Here is a 21,804-nt window from a genome sequence, read left to right as displayed (position 1 = left end):
CTCTTAAATATCTTTGGGCTGTTTTCTTTTTAAAACTGGTATAAAAACTGGCATTCTACTGTTTGAATTATACGAGAAGCTGGCCAGAACCAAGCTGAGCATTCCTGGAGCAGAGTTCCCAGCAAGCGTGTTTGTGTGTGTGCAGCTCTCAGTGTCTGCCAGGCTCTTCTGTAAAGTGTTTATAATACTTAAAATTAAAAAAAAAAAAGAGAAAGAAAAGCTGAATTTTCATCTGAAAAACATGCAGTCCCAGGGAAACCTGCTGCTGGAGGAGCAGATATGAGGGCAAAACTGGAGCTGGTATCTATAGGGCATTTTTGCATGCGTTCTGTCTGTGCATCATCCTTCCCTTCGTCTGTCTGAATGCAGAGCCTTGCAGGTCCCGACCAGGAATGCAGAACTGTTGTAAAATTCACACATGCTTGTCTACTAAGAGCCTTTGCATGGGAAATTTGGTTAGGAAATCTTTTCCTGCTTCATCCTTCTCTTGAGCTTTACTGGAATTGTAGCTGAACCAAACTTTTCTGAAAACTCTGAAATGCTTCAGTAACTTCTGTTTGTTTTCCTCGTGCCTCTGTACTTGGTTTCTGGCAGGGCCTGAAAGCAGCACTGAGTCACTCAGTAAAGAAGCCTATTTTGACAGCATCCCCCTGGCCTAAGCAGGAAGTTCTCAAAGTCTGAAGACATGGAGAGTTCTGGATCTCGCATGGTTAAAGCCCAGATGTGCAAACCTTGAGAAGTGCTTAAGCTTCTGGAAATGTTTAGACCATGCAAAACTGGAGGTACCAAGAACCTCATCTGTCACCGGAGTCAACCAAAAAGGTGGCTGCAGCACAAATCCCCAGTCTTAGGGTGATGTTCTTTGAAGTTCTGTTCTTTAACTTGGCTATATTTAACAAAGGGGAGGGGGACAGTGGGGAGAAGCTCCATCTTACTTACCAAATCTGTGGGCTCCCTGCGTTCTGAGTCACAGCTGCTGGCTGCACTGACAAAAACAAGCTTCTTTAATTTGATTTCTCTCCTCATTAGTACAGTAGAGGGGGCACAGCAAAGACAGGGACAGCAGTAGGATTGTGCAAGCATCAACAAGATGATAAATGGGTTCATCAGTTTTCCTTGCTGGGAATAATAATGAAGGGAAGCCCAACTTTTCTCCCAGACCTCAGGAGGAGTTTTGCAAGGTAGAAATTGGGCATGGGAAGGAAGGAAGTTGGGAGGAAGGGGTGGCAAGTTGTTCTTCAGTAGAAGAGATATATTTGTGAGAATTTGATGTACCACCACTGTTCCTCTGTACAACACCATGTCAGCAGCGTTGTTTTACATAAAAGAGGCAATGAAGCAAATCCCTCTGCAACCCATCAGTGTGACAAATGGGCATCTCCCAGCAGCGCTTGCACGTGGTGTGATGCTAAGGAAGGCACAGAGGTGGTTCACCCCGTTGTGAATTCAGCTACCTGCTTGCATCTTCTGCGAGGAGGAAGGAAGAGAAACAAGTGAAGGATCGAAAGGGGAAGAGCTGGGTCTCTTGATATTTGCTAGCTATACGGTGCCTGCCATGAACGAGTCAGCACTTGTTAGCACTTCCTACGTGGTGGGATGTGGCACACCACACTGCTCACTCTGTGCACAGAAGAGGAAATTGCTGATAACTGTGATAGTTTGCTGTTGGGCTACCTCACTTCAGTTATCTAAACTGTTATAAAATATATCGAGGTGAAGAAAGGGCCCTTTCGGTTGCATGCTAAATATCACCCTGCTTTCTTTACTCCAACATTATCTGTTGCTGCTCTGCACTGTCAAGCTGAGTTCTCGCCCCAGAGCAGTTGTATTTCAGCACTGAATACAGCAATTCCTAACATGTGAATGGCTGTATGCCTTACTCCCACAGCCAAAATCTCCATTAGAGTTGATTTTATAGCAGTTCCTACCTTTGTGTTTGCAGAAGACTTTGGGTACCATCTGGGAAAAACTGTTCTTTGTTAAATTCCCCTTTATTCCCTTTGGGTTATGGGCAGGAGATGCTGAAGGATGCTCTGAGGACGGTAAAAGCAGCTTGAAATGAAGATGTAGGAGGAAAAGTACTCAAGCTGTTTTTCTGCTTTTGCAATTGAAAGCAAACGCATGATATAGCAAATTTTCAATGGCACAAGAAATTCTGCTGTCTACTTCAACATGGCACTATTAGGCCAGCAACAGGGGGAGCAGCTGCTCAGCCACTGTATAATTGACATCACTGATAATGACCTTGGATTCATAATTAAGGTTCATGAGGATCAGAGGAGGGGAAAAAAAACAACAACAAACCCAAACCCTATCCTTACAAAAAAAAGCAATATAAACAACTGTGTGAGTGAGCACATCAGAACACAACTGAGGGCTGAAGAAATCCTGCCAATCCCAGAGCCCTGCAGGGTTGAGATGTGGGCGCTGGCGCTGGGAGAGTTTCCAGCTCTCTCCTGGTGATGCTGAGCAGTTGATCACAAGTGCTGACATTTTAGGAGGAGGTCAGAGAAGCTGAGATTAGAACGTGCTGCTGAAAACAACAAGGAGAAATATATATATATATGTAGGTATTTTTGCTGGGAATGAATGAACAGGTTCATGGCAGTAACACCCAATCTGCAGCAAGGCATGCTGCCTCCAAGTGTAATCAGTGCCTCAAAAACACATGCTGGCATGTGTTGCATGTCATACCTCCTTTATCATACATATTTGAGAGCTCAGACTTCAACTGCCACCTGAAATGAGCACTGTGGTTTTCTTTCCCCACTCAGTGGGTTCTTTGGTTATGGTTCTGTATCCTTTCCTGAGGCTCTTTAGAGTCCTGTGTAACTTTCATCCATTTCTCTTTCTAGCAAAAATATATTTCAGGAAGTTCCATAATTGCACATGTCTATATGGTGAGGTTTGGCACAGAAAACCTGAAGTGAGGTTGGCTTCTTTTCTCTTCCCTTTCAACTTACAGTGTTTAAATTGGGTTCCTACACAGATTCAAAAAACACATTCTGCTGGGTCACGCTGGAGCTTTGAGTCATAACTTTTGTTAAATGGGGAAGAAAATTCACCAAGTATTGTGCTGCAAACAGTGCTTATGGAGAATCCCACACTATTCCTGCATGTAGAGAATTTGCCATTCGGTTTCTATTGTGCATTTGGAACTACAAACCTGCAGGCAAGTGTGTCAGTGCTCAGAGTTCAGCAGAACTTGAGTACTCTGGGTTTTGTTTGGGTTGTGCTTTATTAGGCTTTAGGCTATTAAGGGAGGGGACTCCAATTTCCTTTAATAAATAATGTTTGTGTGCACTTGGGAAATGGCAATCATGTTTTGGTAACTACTGAAACCTAATGCATGAGAAATGTAAAGCTGGATGAGCACTGTTTTATTCCAGAGTTTGAGTTGCATTCTTGGATGGGGTTACAAGCCTTTTTTACTGTGGGGTAGGAGCTCTGAAGCAATGCCTTTCAGATCTGCTTGAAACACCACTAAATGGCTGCTTTCATGAGACTCATTCTTAATCAGAAGGCGCCTGGTACCTTATGGAAGATGAATCCTGTCAAGCCAGACTTGGGATTATTTGTGATGAAATAAAAAATATGATCAATAAGATACTTGTGGTTTGAGACTCATGAAAAATATTTGACTTAGTACTCAAAATACTTAAACTAGAATGATTCAAAATCAATGTGGAAGAGTAAAAGGATTAAACTGGCTTGGAAACACATCCCAAAACATAATTGTAAACAGGAAATCAGAATGGAGTGGGTGTATTTCTCATAGGGTCTCCAAGATTGTTTTGTAGCCATAAATGACCAAATGTTTTACAAATGGCAAAGCAGAAAACAGCAGTCAGGCACCAGCATGGCACATGACACAAGGCCTCGGCAGGGGCTGCTTGGTGAGCCAGGCAGGTGAAATGACAACTCCCTTCTGCTGCAGTCACTTGCTCAGAGCTCCTGGTGCAGTGCAAGAGCACATGATCCTCAAGGGAAAGCAGCACAGTGATGAAATACTTGAACTGCAGCTGTCCCCTATGAGAAGCAACAGACAACACTGTCAGGGTGCCCAGGTTCTTGTCTGGCTCTCCAGTCCATATGAGAAGAAGAATCATTGATGCAAAGATGGGCCCTACCAGTTAGGGGTGAGATTGCGCTAGAAGAAGTTGAAATGCGGAAGAGGAGTTGCTTATGGCATGTGAAGAATTAAGCTGTTCTAGACAGGATGCCAGGAGGTCTTTGACCTGCTAGTCAATGAAGAAATGTCCTTTTTTAGATTCCCAAGTATGCCCGGATTCAGACAAAGTAGAGTTTGCTCCAGCTGAGCTCCCAGCCATTTTCCCTGCTGATGAGTTTTCCTGTTTACTGTCATTGCACAGGGTGGACTGATAGAGCTTATAACAACTTGGATGGAGCAGGGGAAGTTAAACGTAGCATCTGAGAGAATAAAGAATGAGGATTAAGTACTGCGCAGGCTGTGGGGCTGAGTTAAGACCATTAACTGCAAGAAAGAAATGGTAGTGGTAGGCATTTCCAGATCTGAGTGTAAGTGTAGCTGGAAGCTACAGGGCAGCAGGACCTCCTGGCTCTAGCTAAAATAGAACAGTGCTTCCAGAGCTCCCTAAAATACTCTTCCATCAAAACTAATGAACAGATAATCCTTGCTTTCTGCTAATGCAAATGACTGGACAGGTAACAACGCCATTTAACGCCTGATCCACCTCTATCAGAATGTACGCAGAGTAGGCACAGAAGAATGTCAGCTTAGGTTTAAACATCTGAGATGTGAAGCAAGATCAAGTATGGTTACTTGAGGAGGAAATAAGGGTCAGGATATCCATGCATGTCCACGCATGGCTTATAAAACTGGTAATTGGGTCGTCTTGGCACTGTGGTGATGATGATAAACCTACTGATGGAGCCTTCTCCTGCCTCACCTCCCAGTGCTGGCTGGCTGCTGGTTTTGTTTTTGTTTTTTTTCCCTTTTTAAGGGCTTATAAAAGGCTGTTTAGTTTTGCTTTTAAAGGGTGAAGAGGGGAAAAAACAGCTTCCAGAAAAAAACAACAGCTCAAGCTCCAGGAGCCAGATCTTAGCATGAGAACCCGACCCACTGTAGGGGAGGGCTGTGTCAGATCACTGCATGCTCCAGGAGCAAGAATTCACTGCCTGCTGAAAAGCCACAGAACTCAGACCCTATTTGAAAGAGTAACATCTTTGATATAAAACAAAAACAAAAACAAACAAACAAACATAAAAACCACCCACCACCCAGCCAATGAAAAGCCTCAGACATACAGGATCCCATTCATGGTGGGAGGGATTTAGTGGAAGTATTTTCCTTCTTTAAGGTTTGGCACAGCCTTAAAGGAGTCTCTTTAAAAGCTTCCAGAGCGGATTATATTTTGGATTGTGTTTCAAATCACCCTTCCCCCACCACGTTTGGTGGGTCCTCAAACAAGTTCCCAGAATAAATTAGACATAACGGTAGCAGGGATTTTTTTTGTTGTTGTTGTTGTTGTTTCTTGAAGAGGAGGAAGGAATAAATGACACCAAATTCTGTAATGGAAAGAGAAAAAAAAAAAAATAGTAGCGTGTATCGGAAACTGCTGCTGAGTGACTCACACTGCCGGACAAACGGAACCTCACTCATCACTCCATCTTCATCCTCCTCCTCCTCTGGTGAGAGAAAAAGTCTTGGAAAAATATCAGCACCCCCCCCGCCCTGCTGCTTCTCCCGTGGCATCTGTACGCGGGGAAGCAGTCCAAGCCACAGCAATGGCTTCATGTGCTTCTTGGGGCAGGCTTTTTTTTTCTTGGTGTCGTTTTAATGGCCAACTAGGAAAAGCCTCCGAGGTGACCTTGGAAAAATGTATGCGCCAAAGGAAAAAGGGGGTTTATTTTGGGGGGGGGAGGGGGGGGCAGCAATGGAGTTTGTATGTGCTGCGTGTTTGGAGGGTTGTGGGTTTTTTTTCCTAATAGCATTATTTCCAAATTTCCACTGAAATAAATTTGCAAGTTATTATTATTATTATTTTTTATGAGTGGGAAGAGAGGGGAGGATGCGCCGTGCGAAAGGCAGAAGGAGCCGGGCACGGCTCCGACTTCAATAAATGCTGCGTCATAGGAGTGCAAAGGGTAGTGCAGGGGGAAGGGTGGGACACACAAAATCTCTCTGTTTCTCCTCTCTTCGGGAGAGTAATCAGCATTTTTATGAAACATATGAGCAGTATTGAGATCAAACGTGTTTTCATTACTACAAAATTGAGGGGAGCCTTCCCCACCCCACGTCCCCAACCCCAACAGAAACCACCATCTTCTGCAAACGTTTGGCACTGTCTACCAGAAGGCCACTTAAAATGCATTTTTTTCTGACTGCCAGTTGCATCCAGCCCAGCTGTGGGCACAGGGAAGTGTTCAGCAGCACATTCCCTGCCCAGTAAACGCCTTTTCAGCTGTGGGAGAGCTGGGCTAAGCAGGTAGAGCTACAAAGCTCACTCAAGGAGATGCTGTGTCTTGTTTGTTGTTCACAAACAGGTTAGTTCTTTAATTTTCCCCTTCGTTCCCAGCTTTGGGCTTGAGTTAGATTGTGTGTTGACTGAAAATGGCCATGTGGATGCACTATCCTATGTCATGCTGTTTGTGATTGTTTTCTCCACAGCTGAGGTTGCTGTCATCTCATGATGCCTCTTTCAGTCCAACTACTTTGCCTCCATATCTTCCCCTTATAAGGCTCTGCCCTCCATCTGGCACTGTCTGCTCTCTCCAACCCAGCTTGCCTCATCACCAGCTCAGGTTTGTGCATCACGGTGTCTGCAAAAGCCCACAGGATGATGGAAAGGAGCGATGCCAAAAGCAAAGAGTGGCCTGCAACAGCAAACTGGGGCAGCCACAAGCCATCTGAGAACACAGGACAAGGGCAATGGCTTTCTTTGCCCAAATGACACCCTGCAGGGATATATACACAAAATCTGCCCTTTTGACAAGAGACATCCTCTCCTTTTATTGGCATGTAGCTACCTTGGAGCTTCTTTCCTCACCTGCAGCTCTTCCCTGGGCTCACAAAGCTGAAGCCCCATCCCCATTCTGTTCCTGACAAAGCTGGGGCAACAGCAGGCCCTATTCCTGCCACCCCCCAGTACCTCCAGGCTAGGGTTGAGTCCCAACTGCCTTCCCCAGCTGAGCCTGTAAGCAATTGATGAATGGTAAATGACTTTCAGCTGGACTGTGTTAACCATGGGTGGTGCTGCCCTGAGAGATGGCTGCAGGGAGCAGTAGCTCTATTTAAGGCAGTATCTGCTAGCCCCCCTCTGGGCTGTAAGTGGGGAGGGGGCATTTGTGTTGAGGAGGTGTCCTTGGTGGTTGCTTGTGGTCTTCTGTGGTCTCCTGGTTGCCTGCTGTGTTTGTGGTCCTGGAAAAGCCTTCCTGACTGTAAGTGTGAAGGCTTCTCTGCCTTCCCTGTCTCCTTCCTTTCTCTCATTCCACAGAGAAGCAATCATAGTATCAAGTGTTTCCTAATAACATTTTAGGTTGATGACTAATTTTTTAGCCATGTTGAAGGAGGGGTGTAGTAATTTGACAATAAGCCCTGCTGTGAAATAGGTGGCTGAGTGAGAAGGGCACCAATGAGTCTGTGCAGGAGGGATGCTTTTGAATTATCTCATTTTCAGCAAAATCTCCATTGAGAAGCTAAATTTAATCCATTGCCAGATAGGAGTCCATGAGAAAATGAGCTTTGCTGGTGTTGATGTTTGTGGCCTTGCCTCCCTGGCTGTGGGAGGGAGACCTAAGCAACTTGCTCTCAAAACCCTCATTTTATCCTGGGTGAGGGTATTGGATTTCAATTTGGGCTTTGCAGATGGGGCCCAAATGAACTGGAGAACTCTTGAAAATTGCAGGGAGATCAGATGTGGGTTTGGATCCCAAAATTCCCATTCCTTGCAAGGACTCATCAGAGTGCTGCCTCAGAGGCTCTCAGCACTGAGCTGCCATGCCCAGTTACGGGCTCTGAGGTGCTTTCTTTGGCATGCTTTTCTGCTCAACACCCTGGGTTTGCAGTCCCACATGCCCACGACAGACTCCAGGCAGGCCTGTGCTGTGCCTCTCTTGCTACAGTCCTCTGAAGCTGTAGGATGTTGAGGAGGGCAAGAGTCAGCTTTCTGTATAAATCAGCTGATGTACTGTATAAAATGCAGGTCTAGGTTTTGAACCTAGAATTTTCTTTAATAACAAACCAGGGTCAATGAATGCAAAGCCCCACGCAGAGCCTTTTACTGTGTTAGTCATAGCTTGAGTCCTTTGTGTTCCCACTTTTAATGGTAAGTATTATCCAGCAAGCCTTGTTATAGCGTGGTCTTTGGAGAGCGTGGAAGTTGGTAATGATGGTGTCTGAACGCTGTTCCAGAGATCGCTGCTACAATTCACAGCAGATAATGGGAGCCACAGCCAGACAGATAATAGAACTGACTGAGATCCATTTATTGCTAAGAGACTGTCTGAATATTTGTACATAGCCTGAGCCACCCCACCCTCCTTCATCACATTTCCTAATAAAACAGAAAATAAAATAAAATAAAATAAAACAGAAGCCTAGGGCTGAATAGGGAGGAAATAAGAGATTTGCAGGCTGATGCTTTTTTTCATAGCTATTTTTATGGCCCTTGCCTTAACTGAGTCACAGCACTATAGATTGCTAATGCATTTACAGCCCGCTTCTACAAGTGGAGTTCTGGGAAGACTGTGGGGAGCAAATGGTGTATGGTACCCAGCCTGACTGAAGCCTAAGGTAACATCCGTTTGCAAAGCCATCTCTCCCCCCAGGCAAATGGATAGAATGCTGGAAGGTTTCTGTGATGGGCTGCAGGCAAAGCCTGAAGTCAGGAACACAAGGGGTAGTAAGGCTAGGAGAGCTTGACCCAATTCAGAGCAGCATGGTTCACTGCCACTTGGAACTCTGTTGGCCTTCATAAGCTTAGACCTTGCAGAAGCTGATGAGAGGCAATTTGTGTGTGCCAAAATGCCTATCTATCATTCAAGATACTTTGGGGTTTTGGTATTTGACTGACACCCCCACACGTCTGTCTGTCTGGGAAGTATTGGCAGTTCTCATAAAGCATGAAAGTTTACTGCTTTCCAGGGTAACTTCTAACATGGTGATTGTGCATGTGGAAAGTAAAATACTTGTTTCTCACTCTAATAAGTGCAGCCTGTCTTTCAAGAGGACCTTTTGCTGTTTTAGTACCTTTCTTATGCCTCTTGTGTTCAGTGTCAGCTGTTTCTAGGATGCTTTTCCTGAGGGGCAAGGAACAGGAAAGGGCATTGTCCAGCTTGCCAACAAAGGTGATAGTGATATTGCCTCCTCTTCCTGTTTCATTGAGGTGATAGAGAACTTTTGTTGCAGTGCTCCTGTTCCCGGCTCTAAGGAGGATCTCTGGTCTGAGGACAGCAGCTTTGGTGTGGTTTGACTAATGACCGCTAATGACTCATTGCTGCAAGCCTGGCCACACTAATGGAGGAGGTGATGCTCTGATAGAGGTTTTCAACACCTGCCTGCTGAGTGATAACTGGCCTGGTTTCCTGGTCTTCTCTGTCAGCGCAGGTTTGGATGCAGCCAGTAAGTAAATGCAGCCTTGTCCCCACCTTACCCTTTGAAATGCTTCACTTAGTGTTGAGTACATGTCATAGTGTTGAGTACACGTCTGTGAGCCTATGATCTGAGGTTCTCGTGGCTCCCAGATGTTGAAGCTGCTCAGCTGGTGTAGAATCCTTGCCAAGAATGTCTGCTGTGACCTTTTCTTTTTATGATCTGCTCTTTTTTTTTTGCCTTCAACTAAGGCCTTTACTGAACAGAGTCTGTAATGAGGCTTTCTTGCCCTGTTCCTTGGGGGTTACTTAATCTGTTCTGTTCAGTAGCAGTCCAAGTTAGACTTGCCCCAATGAGAGGATAAAATAAACTGCTTTCATGTGTTAACATGTATAGATCCAAGTCTGCTCCCATCCAGGGTCTGCAAGCATTCAGGTGACGGGGATCAGGGCTTGGATTGCAAACAAGGACTTGGGCTCTGTTTGTGGCTCTCAACTGTTGTTCCATATTATGTGGGTGTGTTGCCTTTCTCTGTCACGTGGGTTGTGAGCTGCTTTAGAGAGGAGCTTTATCTGTGCTTAGAAATGACTGCTGCCTACAGTGGACAGGATGGACAATAGCTTTTACTCTCACCTCTCTGAGTGAGGATGTGTATGTACAATGGCAAACAATACAGCTAGGTGCTCACCCAGCTCTGTGTACAGCAGATACACCATTCTGGGGGCTCCTAATATTCCATATGCTAATCTAAAAATAAGAGTGCCATATTGCAAGACCAGAACTTAGGGGTCTCTACCATGCTTTTTTTCACCCATCCCTTTCACGTTGTCTTTGCAGGCCAGAGATATGTAATAGGATGTATTGCACAACTTGTAGAAGAGCTCTGCAAAATTCCCAGTGTCTTGAGTAGGTTAATGAAGGAACATTGTTACTCAGCTGGATGGAATACATTTCTGTCTTGGAGAGCCTTTCGTCTTGCGAGACTTCCCTGGGGAGACTATGTGGAATAATGCTTCTGTTAGCATCAAATACTGGTTTTGAAACATTTCCTGAAGCTTTTGTGGAAGGAAGAGGGATGATTTTTCCTTTCTGTAGTGTGTTGTACATAATGCCAGCATTTCGGGACCCGTTGGTTGGTCTTAGGTCTCTTTTGGATGAAAGGTCCCACCAATGCTCTGCAAAGAGAGCATTTGCTTTGTTTGTTGTAGACTCTGTAGAAAGGGTCACGTCAAAACTACAGGGAAGGTGTTAAGAAAACTGGACTCACTTCCTTATTAAGAAATGTGCTAATCACAAAATACACAGGTAAATATCATGTTACATTTGGTTTACTGTAAGATGTTCTGTTACTTTAACTGAAATCTGTAGTTTAGTTAGTGGACATTCCTTGACTTCAAGGTCCATCTACTGCTTTCATTCACACACACTTAGACTTGCCTATCAGCTTCATAGTTCTCACGGTTCTTAAATCTAGACTGAACAGGAATGTCCTGAGCTGTGTCCAAGAACAATATCCACATCATTTTGATGAGAAGAATTCCTATTCTGGAGGAATGAGTTCTAGGAAATCCTGCATTAATGTCATGCATTACGCTTTCAAAATGTTGCTGTCAGGCACTTAAATATTGGCTCAGGAGGAGCTTTAAGGAGGAAGCAAAAATCAGTTTTCTTTTAAAGCCTGGGATCTGGCAAGGACTGTGGTCACCTAACCCCAAAGGCTGTGCTTTCCTAGTGACCAGGGAGACCTGACTTCTAAGTGCAGATGTAACCATGGGCAAGCTGTGGACCACAGACAAATTCTCTTGCTTTGCTTTCTCCAAAGCAGAAGATCTTGAACAATACCTTGCCTGTGGATACCCTGTATACGTTCATATGGTGCTACCTCAGTAAGGTGTGTATCAGCATCGCTATAGCAATTGCAAAACTAGAACAAAATCTAGTTGTAATCCATGACCTGAGCATGAATTTGTCTGCAGAGGTGATCTGAAATGCTGTGTAAAATATGACTGCCTAGAGGGATGGACATGACCACCTAGAAACTCCCTTTGTAGTTAGAACCTTAGGGCACAAAACACAGAGCCTATCACTTGTATTGGTTACCAAATGCATGTGTAGTTCAAAAACAAAGCCTCTGAAAAACCTTTCATGGCTTCATTGGCCTGGAAGGGATATGTGTTCCTTTTATTCTAGATTTGACAAGAGTCTCAAATATGGAGAATAAGGAGAAGACTATGGAGAGAAGGTATGGCATATCTGATTAATTTCAACTGTTATTGATGGTGGAAGGCAAAGTACACTGTAATAGCTATTAATAACAGCACTTAAACAATGACAAGCTTATCTGAATCTGTACTTTCAGAAGTCCACAGTGGAGTCAGTACCTGAAGAACTGGGGCCCACTATCACTCTTACACATCAGTCTTACAGATTTTTTGGGGGCAGCAAAATAGAAGTTTGAGGTCTTTTATCTTTTTTTTTTTTTCCTGTCCATTTACATTAAGCCAAGACAACAGACTGAAAGCTGTCACTATTCAGCAAATTGCAAGGCAAGCCAGAGCGTGTGATGATTTATGAGTAAAACAGCAAGAAAATCAGTCTATGATCAAAACCTGCCTAAATTGTTCTGTGATGGAGCACTTGTATGTCATTGCTCTGAGATCATGCAACTTAGTTGTGCAAGGCAGTCTATGGTATGACATACATAGCTGCTTATTTTCTGCCTCTGGTCTGGTTCATGTTTACCCCTCGTTATCTGCAGTTTTTAGTCCTGACTGGTCTGGGCACCATTAAGCCTTGTTGCTCAAGTCTTACTAAATGTCTCTTTGCATTGAACGAGAAACTGTGAGAACTCCTTCTATTGCACGTGGCCAGGAAATGGTGGAGATACCAAGGAATTAAATAGACTTAGAAGAAATCCTGTCTTCCTGCCACTGTAGTGTGATAGTGCATGAATGATAGTGCTGTGCAAGACAGAGCAAGGCTGTTCCTTGTGACTCTCTTTTAATAACCCTACTTCCCCACTGGGAACAGGACAGCCAATTATCTCCCTTGGAAGTTCTCAAGCTATTGCGGTAACATAACCTGCTCCAGGAGACTCACTGCAAGCTGGACCTTGTATGTGGTAACATTTAAAGTTATTTTAATGCCCATGCTCAGCCAGCCACCTTGCTTGACTCTTGGAGGCTGCATAGCTCAAGGTGAGGAGCTCTGACTTCTGAAGGAAGATGTGGCCCATCAGCTGTTCAGTTCCACAGTGCTGACTGCCTTAGGTTTAGACCAAATGTGTGTGCTGCAGCAACCAGGAGGAAGGATATGGCTAGCAGAAATTGCAGTAAGGCAATCCTAGATGACCTCAGAAAAAATACAGCCATAATTCCCTGAATCTTTAGTACAGTGAAGCATTAATACCCACCCTAGAAAGATGAATGATTTTTCATGTACTGATTTCAGTGCCTGCTTGTAGTCTAGGCAACTCAAATTTGCTGTAGTACTGGAGATAACCCAATGGTTTGGGGATAAGTCTTGCTGATTAGTGTGGAACTATGAGTAATAGAAATCCATATAGTTCAAAAAGGGAAGATCCTAGATTTTTTGCCTAAAAATACAATCTACAGTTCAGTTCTTACAGCCAGAAAAGCCTTCATGATTCTAAGCAGAAGGTCTAGAGTTTACTTAGTCTTTATCTTCCCCCTGCTGTTAGGGAGAGACAGATTTAACAGATCATTGCTCTGATCTGTTTAACACTTTCGACTTCCCATGAGTTCCCAGAAAGTGAATTTCATGTTTGGTTGCCAACTGAAAAAGAAAAAAATACGGTGGGGGTCTCTTATTACAAGCTTTGAGTTTGCTGATCCAGGCCAAGGAAAATCAGGAGCCAGGGAATATCCCTGGATAGAAAAGGAACTTTCCAGAGTATTTTAGATCCTCAGATAGTGTTAATGGACCCGGTTCCATGTTTTGGAGAATTTTACACTTGAAAATAAACTCAAGTGCAAAGGACAAAGAATTTAGTCATGGTAGCTTAAATTCTCTTCTTTTGAACCATGTGAATCATCAGGAGAGCAGGAAGCTCTCCTGGGGGTAATTCCATCCAAGACTTAACTGCCTCTGAATTAACCGAGTCCCCAAGCAGTCTGATACCACAGGATGCAGATGTTTTAGTTCTGGCAAGTAACATGAAACTACAGGCCAAGATTTGGCTATTTCTTTCTTTTTTTTCATACAAGTTGCTCTTTTAAGCAAACTTAATGCCTACCCGCTCAGACTATAAGCCTTGTTTAGAAATGTGAAAGGGTGGATGTTCTCCTGCTGGCTTGGTAATTTGGTAGATGTTAACACAATGTAAATACAGTACAAGTACAGTTTGGCATGGTGTTTACAAAGACATATGGAAACTATCATTTTTATGCAACCTAGTATTGGGTTTAGTGCTTCTGAAGGGCTTCTGCTTTGATTGTGTGTGAGCTAGACTATAGTATGAATGGATTATGAAGGGTGGGGGAAAATGTATGCTTTGTAAACATAGAAAAATGGAAAACTCAAGATGTATAATACAAAAAAAAGGGGACAGAAGTCTAAGGTCAGATAGTAGAAGGTTGGTAATGGAAGGCTGTTTCTTTCCTGTTTAAACAACTTAAAAATGTGCTATAGAGAGAGCCATCACTGACACTGTCTGCCAGTCTAGACCTGTTATGGCCCAATAGAGAGGTGGGCTGTCAGCCACAGATGCTACAATGAGCCTGTGTTAGCAAGTGGTGATTTAATAGGGCAGCAGAAATGTTGGATAGCTGCTGTCAGCCAGAGCAAAAACCTAGGAATGCAGGTATGAAATGCCTGCCTGAATCAACGAATCAGTGTTGCCATGTTGTTCATGTACTGCATATGGGATGCTGAGACCAGCAGGGGCTTCCTGACCTCTGCTAATATAGCATGTTGCAGAGCGTCTCTCCATATCCCATGACAGAAGGTGAGTGTATGTACGCAAGGCAGAATGCCAGCAGTGCCTTACCAGTGTTGCTGTGAGAGGCATTTTGCCAGGACACAATGGCCAGGTGATGCTGAGGATGTACCAGCTCCCAGTCTGCACGACAGAAACAGACCTACCAAAAGTTATTTATGTAATGCTTGCCGTAATCTGACTTGGAGATTGTTTTCTGTCCCCGGTTCTGGAAATTGGTCTAACTTCTCTCAGGTGAGAGAAACAAACCAATGAGGCTGTGGCAGACTTTTCAGTACTGGGAAGAGTCCCAGCATGCACCTCATGTTTTCATCTGTGCCAGACACTGGTCACTGCTTCTGTCTGAGATGAAACACTTTAGATGTCCAAGCTCATGGGTCAGGAGGAGGAGGAAACTATTCTCTTGTTGGTCATGCCACAGCTGGAGCAAGTCAGAGAGAAGTCCATTATTAAGTCTTTTGCCTGCAAGGGACAAGAGACCATCATTAGGAAGGGTGACAACACAGGGTTTTCATTAAGCAAAGGGAAGGTTTCATGCAAAGCCAAGTTACTTTCATTGCTATGGAGGCTTCATGGCACTGCACTTCTCGGGTGTGGGCTCAGTCCCCCCATTGAGACTTGTTTATTCCAGGGCTCAGTAGGTTTCTGGGAAGTGCTGTAATAGCTGGGAGGAGATCCCATGGAGAGGGGTGGATTCTCTTGGACACATGCTGTTTAACAATGCCACTGTCTGCAGAGGAACAGAAAATAAACAATGCAAAATCCCTGCCGTAAACCATGCAGCGTGCACAAACACCAAAATATGAATAGCCTCTCAGAAGGCAGCGGTGCCAAGCAGCTTTACTGCTATTGTTTAGTGTGGTGGAGGAGCTAGAACTAGCTCTTCAAAATAGACCAACATTGCCAACTCATAATGGGTTAATGGTCCCTGCAACTGAAGTATAATGGTTCTTGGTGAAATGGAGGAAACATCTGTAGAAAGTAAGTTTGGAAGCAGTAAAAACTGCAGTGAATTAATTTGATTTTATTCAGACATCTCAGGCAGAGAAAGCTAAAAGGCCCTATTTGAATAGCTGTTGCAATTGCATGTAATAAAAGCTGAAGGATTGTCTCTATGGACAGATTTACCTAAGCACCAAGCAAAAGAAACAGGTGAAAGCATTCAGATGGGTGGGAGCACAGTGTAGCTGGAATAGCTGAGGGTGTCACTGGGCAGGGAGGTCTGGTATAAGGAAATTGAACTATGGTGAGAATGGAGCATCTGTTATGTTAAATGGAGCTATTTACATTTCTGAGGAGGTGGGGGTGGCAGTTCCAAAGCTCTGCTTTGGAGAAGCAGTCCTTAGAGCTGGATATTAGTAGCTGGAGTACATTAGATGTGCTCTGGCACTTACCTCCCACTCCATCTGCAAGGAATCCAGGTTGCATCCTCCAAGATTGTGCAGTGATGCCAACTGAAGTGTTTTAAGTGGGGGACAACTGAGAGATTTGCTTCTGAAGCATCCTGGTTATCTGAATTCAGATGTTTGTATAGAGATGCTGTAGGCACACCAACGTGTGTTGGTTGGAGATGGAAATGGCTGCATGGAGTATGCCAGCTGCAGTTCTGCTGTAAGGCCCAGGAGCACACATGTTTGGGCTGAGAAAGTGCAGGGCACCTCGACGCTGCCAGTTTTCTCTTGTGTGTTTCTTCTTTGCACGCAAGCTGCTTGAAGATGGTTCTTCAATTCCATTTACAAGTTGTGGGAGATCTGTGGGGAACCTGTGGTTTGTGGGAAAACAGTTCCCTGAGCCTTTGTGGCCACTGAGACCCTGGAAGAAGATTCCAGCTCTTTGCACAGACTTGCTGCTGTACCCAGTGCCTAGGTGGTAGGCTCTCATTTACCCTATACTCATCCAACCCATCAGTTTGTGAGGTTGTTTCATGCTGAGTGGAGAACACTGCTGGTTTCTGTTTGCTTGTTGTTTTGTTGTTGTTGTTTTTTCCAGAGTGAATTGGAAATACGAGCTTTCCCCAGAGGAAGCAGGTCACTCGAAAAGAAGATAAACAACACCTATACTAATTGTACTGGAAAATAGAGCAGCTTCTGCTAGGCTGCTGTGTGCTGTCTCTGAGCATACCCAGCAGCAGCTGTGTTCCAAGGGAATGCTTTTTTTTTATTATTATTATTAATGCATTTTAAGAACTGGAGAGAGGTGAGGTCAGGGAAAGAGTGAGACTGAGCCCTGGGGCCTGTCTTCTTTCACAAACACATCCTGTAGTGCAGATCAGTCAATCAGCTTCTTTTCCCCCTCCTAATTTTCTTCAAACATGGGAGACCCACTGAAGGTTGCATGAAATAGACATGGGTAGTAAGTAGAGTGGCAGTGATTTGCAGCGCATTCAGGTCCTAAACTTGGCTATAAGAAGCTCTCAAAGCATAGTGCTGCACTTCAAGCTCTTTTGCTCCTCCCAAGCAGCAGGTGCTCTAATGATTAGAGCTATGGGAGTGAGGATATAAAAACCTGCAGTTAGTGCTGATGTTGGAGCTCTTCCTTTGGTCAAACACTTACAACTCAGTGCAGGGTTATGCTTCTGCCAGTGAATCCAGCGAGCATTATTCTAAAGCATATGAATGCCATCCAAATGCTGCTAGAGGTTGTGCCATTCTTGCCAAATTATATCTGTATTGGCTCCATTGCAAACCAAGTCCTGAAGTGGAAACAAACAAACAAAATGATGGGGACCCTTCTGGATCTGGCTTGCAAGTCTGGGTATCCATTTTGTTTGTCCTGTAAGCTCTCCAGCAATGAGGACAGTAAATGCCAGCCTTGAAAAAGTGTGGTTCTTCTTTTCTGTCTTGTGAGTGTATGGACTTGTGTTGCTTGCCTTGCTGTTGCTGTGCTCTGAGCCTGCTATCAAGGACAACCATTCATACAGTTTTGAGGAAAGCCTCGGTAACCCAGAGCAATGTACCTTTAACATCGTGTTATGTTGTTATGTAAGCTTTGGCAATCTCAAAAACAAGAATTTATTTGATGGACTGGAGGATCAAAGGTTCCTTGCAGTCTATAGGGTTATTTGGTTCTAGCAAGAATTTTGTTTGTGCTGTAATTTAGGTAAAGATGTCTCCAATTTATTTTTAGGTCCCCCTTCATTGAGTTATTAGGCTTGCCTGACAGCCTGGTGCAAAGAACACCTTAGAGCATTAAGGGAATTTTATCTCCTTCCAAACACCAGGGAGGTGAGATACAGAGACTGAAACCCACATCCTCAAAGGAATGTAGATTTGTAATTTGCACTGAAAACTGGTGGAGATAGCAGCATTTCCTTAGGGTTAGGGTTAAGCTGATTGACTTTTCTGGTGTATAAGCATGTAATTGATTATCTCGGAGGTCCTGGGGCTAAGCGTTTTCCTTGGATCATGTCTGTTGGGGCACGTGGAAATAAACCCAAGTTGTCTGAGTCACTGCTGCTGCTCCAATAGCATTCTTCCCTCTGGATCAGCTGACTTCAGCTCTGTCTGTGGGAGCCAGGTGGGAAAGTAATCTGATTTGGTGAAGTTATTACAGGTCTCTCCTTTCAGACTCAGCACAAGACCTTTCTCTCTCCATTTTGCTATTGCCGCCTTCTCAGCTGCGCAGTTCAGAGAGCCTGGGCAGCCTCTCCTTGCTGAACCTCTTGCAAGGAGCCGTGAATTGTTGAAAAGGGCTCTGCCTTGATCTGCCAGCTCTCCTTCACTTTGCTTCCCCCCCCCTCCCTGCAAGCCACAGTGAAGCAGTGCTTTGCTATTCCTCGGTGTGGAGGATAGAAATAGGTCATGGTGTCACATAAGGCAGCTGTGCGTTAATACAGAGCTAGGCGAGCGGAGAGTACGAACTGTCGGATTGGAGAAGATGAATGATCAGCTCTGCGGGCTGAACGGGGATGAACGAATCCATCAGAGAGCGGTGGAGGCAGGTGGCAGCACACGGCCCTTGCGGGGAACCTACTGGGGCTTCTCAGTGCGCCCCCTGCTGGCGAAGGGCGGCCTCGTTCTCTTCCCACCTCCAACATCTTCCCTAGCTTTTGCAAGCAGGATTGGTGCTTCCCCCCCCGCCCCATCCCTTGGATTTTACAAATGGGAGTCCCTCGGTTTATTTCAGTTGTTTGTTTGTTTCACGAAAAGTTTAACATATGAACGAGGAGGGGCTTTATGTGACCCAGCTCACTTGATGCTCACTCAGCGTCGCTCACTGAGCCCAGAATAGATCTGTTTGTAAGATGGGAACAAGTCTCTCCTTATCTCAAAGGTAGCATTTCAAGATGCTTCCAGTGTTTAAGGACGGGTTCAGGTCTGGAGGTATAACTTGGGATAGCATTTGCAGTTCAGATGTGTATAGTTATCTTGGCTCCTTTTAGCTTGGAGAAGAGAAAGCTCCAGGGAGGCCTCGTTGCAGGCTTTCAGTACTTGAAGGGAGTTTACAAGCAGCAGGGGGACTGATTATTATTATTATTATTTTCTATTGTTCACATGATCTGATGGTGATGGGACAAGAGGAAATGGCTTTCAACTAAAGGAGGAGAAATTAGGTTAGAAACAATTCTTTACTCAGGGCAGTGAGGTGCTGGCACAGCTGCCCATAGGAGCTGTGGATGCTCCATCCCTGGAAGTGCACAAGGCTGAGTTGGATGCCCTGGGCAGCCTGAACTGGTGGGGTGTCTATGGTCTCTTTCAACCTAAACCATTTCATGATTCCTTCCTAATCTGTCTTTATCCTATTTATTAAAAAATAAAAATCCCAGCCTCAAAAGGCAAAAGTGGTTGGTGTTTAAAATTAGTGCCCACTAAAGGCACTTAATCTTCTTGCTGTATTTCTGTAGGCACAGTGGTTGTTTTTCATTTTCATCAGCCTGGTTTATAGCATTGTTATTGTTACTTAAGGCAGGTTCACTTTGAGGCTGTCGTTGGTCAGTGTTCATAGCTTCCATGCTCGCACTCAAAGAGCCTCTTCAAAATCTTGGAGTAAACCTAGCTTTGTGTCTAGTTATTAAGGGCTATAGCAAGGTGAAATCTTTTGTTTTTTACACTTTTCTGGTAATTAACAGGGCTGGAATGGCACAGTCAGGGAGCCTTCCGGCATTGTTAACATCTGCTGCTGCCTGAGCTGCACAGAGAAGCAAGTGCTAAAATCCTGTGTCTAGAAGATGATTGATGCCTCCATCTTCTCCCGTTCTTCAGTCAATTCACTTTTCTAAACACTTGGAAATACTGGTGAGCAATGCAAGCAGCAGTCTCCAGTCTAACCAGAGTTTTCTTCTTCTATTGGCTCTGTGGTAGTGATTTGAAGGTTAGCCTTAAAATGGGTTTGCCTAGAAAGAGAAGGATTCAGGCAGTTGCCATCAGCTAATAGGCACAAGCCAGAGATTTTCAGCCAGTTGTTCCTATAAACGTATTGTCTGGTGGTTGAGTTTGACTAGGGCATACAGTAAGTTCTCCCAATCAGAATGAGAACCTCAGCAGTGCCAGCTGCCAATTATACCTTCTGTGTTAAAACTAAATGTCCGGCGTTTGAACTGGCCGGTTTTAAATTCTACCTTTACTCTGCTTTTGAAAGATCTTAGCTCCAAAGCTCTCTGAATGCTATATAAACATTAAAAAACCTTGATGGTGCTCCTTTAAGGCTGCCTGGTAAGCAAAATTACTCACATTTTCAACTTTTCAGAGGACTTGTGTACCAAATCTGTTCTTTACTTGTTTCTTCTTTCTTTCAATCTCTCTTCTTCAAAAATTGCAACAAACCCTGCTATCGGCTGCTGGATTGAATTCTAAATGCTGACCCACATGCAAATTTTGTGATTGGTTCCATTTGTTACAATGAGTGGAACTAATTCTCTGGATCCAAGTATAATTAGATGAATCTAGATCATAAGTCTGGGAATTGCACCCAAAAACATGAAGTTCATTTCCTTTTGTTCTCTCATTTCACTGAATAACAATAGTAAGTACTAGCCTTTCCTGTTCAAAATCTATTAGGGCCAATGAAGGAAAAAGCACGACAACCTATGGGAACAGCACATCTTTACAAGCTTGCAGAACTGAAGTGGTGGAGGAAGGTAGCTATACATGCCGCAGGGAGGATACAGACAATTTGCTTTTTATATTTTCCTAATACCCTGACCTTTGGACCTTTGCCTGTATTTGATAGTTTTTATTACCTGTTTTGCTTCGTTGTAAAGTGACAGTAGTTGAACCGTTGTTTTGTCATACTGAGGTGATGCAGGTTCTTGTCAGTCTTGGGATGACTCTGGGATCAGCACTTCTACTCTCCTTTTTAAAGCCTGAAGACTTCTTCATGTCGGCATCGAGTCTGGTTTTTGTTCTTCTTCATCCTGAGAGATCTCACCCGCCAGCAACCCCAGCGCAAAGAAGAGAACAACACTGTCTCTTTGGTATGGAAGAACACATAACTGCTTCAGAAAGCATTGCTGTTGCAGCATCAATCTGAAAGTTTGACTATCCTGGAGCTTTTAGGTTGGTTACTGTTCTGCTGAAATAAAAACCTGAGCTCACAAGTGACCCTGTGGTGAGGCTTGAATGACTTGTTTTGCTTTGTTGGGACTAATTCATAAAATAGGCCCAGAGGAAATAGACAGGAAAACACGCAATTCATAATAACCCCTCCAGAGAATAACTCATTTCTTTCTCTTCCAGTAGTATTGTCAGGCTTCAGCATACTTAAAAACAGACCTGGCACAGGGAGTACAGATAAGCTAATGAAAGGATGAAGAAAGGTTGTCTTTTTCTCCCTCCTAAACAAAGGATGATGATTTGTAATGAAATCTCCTTCAAATTGAGATTGTTGCTAACATCCTTTGCTGTAGTTTTGGAGAGCTTTGTTTGCCTCCAGATCTTGAAAACCAGAAGGTAGTACCTGGAGTTGTGTAAGTAGCAGCAGGAGAATGAACAAATCTTAAATTTATGAAGAACTACAAGTACTCTACATGTACTCAGGTGGTGTCAGGAGAGTCAGATATAATTCTTTCATTCTACACAGTCATGAGGAAAAGAAAATGGAGTGCTGTGCCCAATTTGCTGGGTACACTTTGAGATGATGTGGATAATGAGGAAATGCCAAAGAAGAACAGAGAGAGCAATTGAAGATCTTGAAAACACAACCTCAAAGCAGTTCTCATGATTAAATGAGAATTAAAATAAAGAAGATGCAACAAAAGCTTCAAACTACGTAGGCTCATACACAGAAGGAAGAAGATGCTGTTCTCCACAACAGTGAGAGTGGAATGGGAAATAAT

At 44.0% G+C, this 21,804-nt stretch overlaps 1 long non-coding RNA gene across 4 annotated transcripts; it reads left to right on the top strand.

The window, feature by feature from the left end:
* Positions 1-7,301: 7,301 nt before the first annotated feature.
* LOC140256358 (uncharacterized) lies at positions 7,302-21,048 on the top strand. 4 transcript variants are annotated; one of them, XR_011904686.1, is made up of 5 exons: positions 7,302-7,422; positions 9,392-9,604; positions 11,765-11,816; positions 19,600-19,765; positions 20,832-21,048. It is a non-coding gene; the product is annotated as an uncharacterized lncRNA (long non-coding RNA). The 4 variants fall into 4 exon arrangements; XR_011904688.1 differs by lacking the exon at positions 11,765-11,816; XR_011904689.1 differs by lacking the exons at positions 11,765-11,816; positions 19,600-19,765.
* Positions 21,049-21,804: the final 756 nt, after the last annotated feature.

Source organism: Excalfactoria chinensis, chromosome 9 (genome assembly GCF_039878825.1).
Source record: "Excalfactoria chinensis isolate bCotChi1 chromosome 9, bCotChi1.hap2, whole genome shotgun sequence".
Classification (NCBI taxonomy): domain Eukaryota; kingdom Metazoa; phylum Chordata; class Aves; order Galliformes; family Phasianidae; genus Excalfactoria; species Excalfactoria chinensis.
Note: the sequence above shows the minus strand (reverse complement) of the source record. Positions and strands in the feature narration are given on the sequence as shown.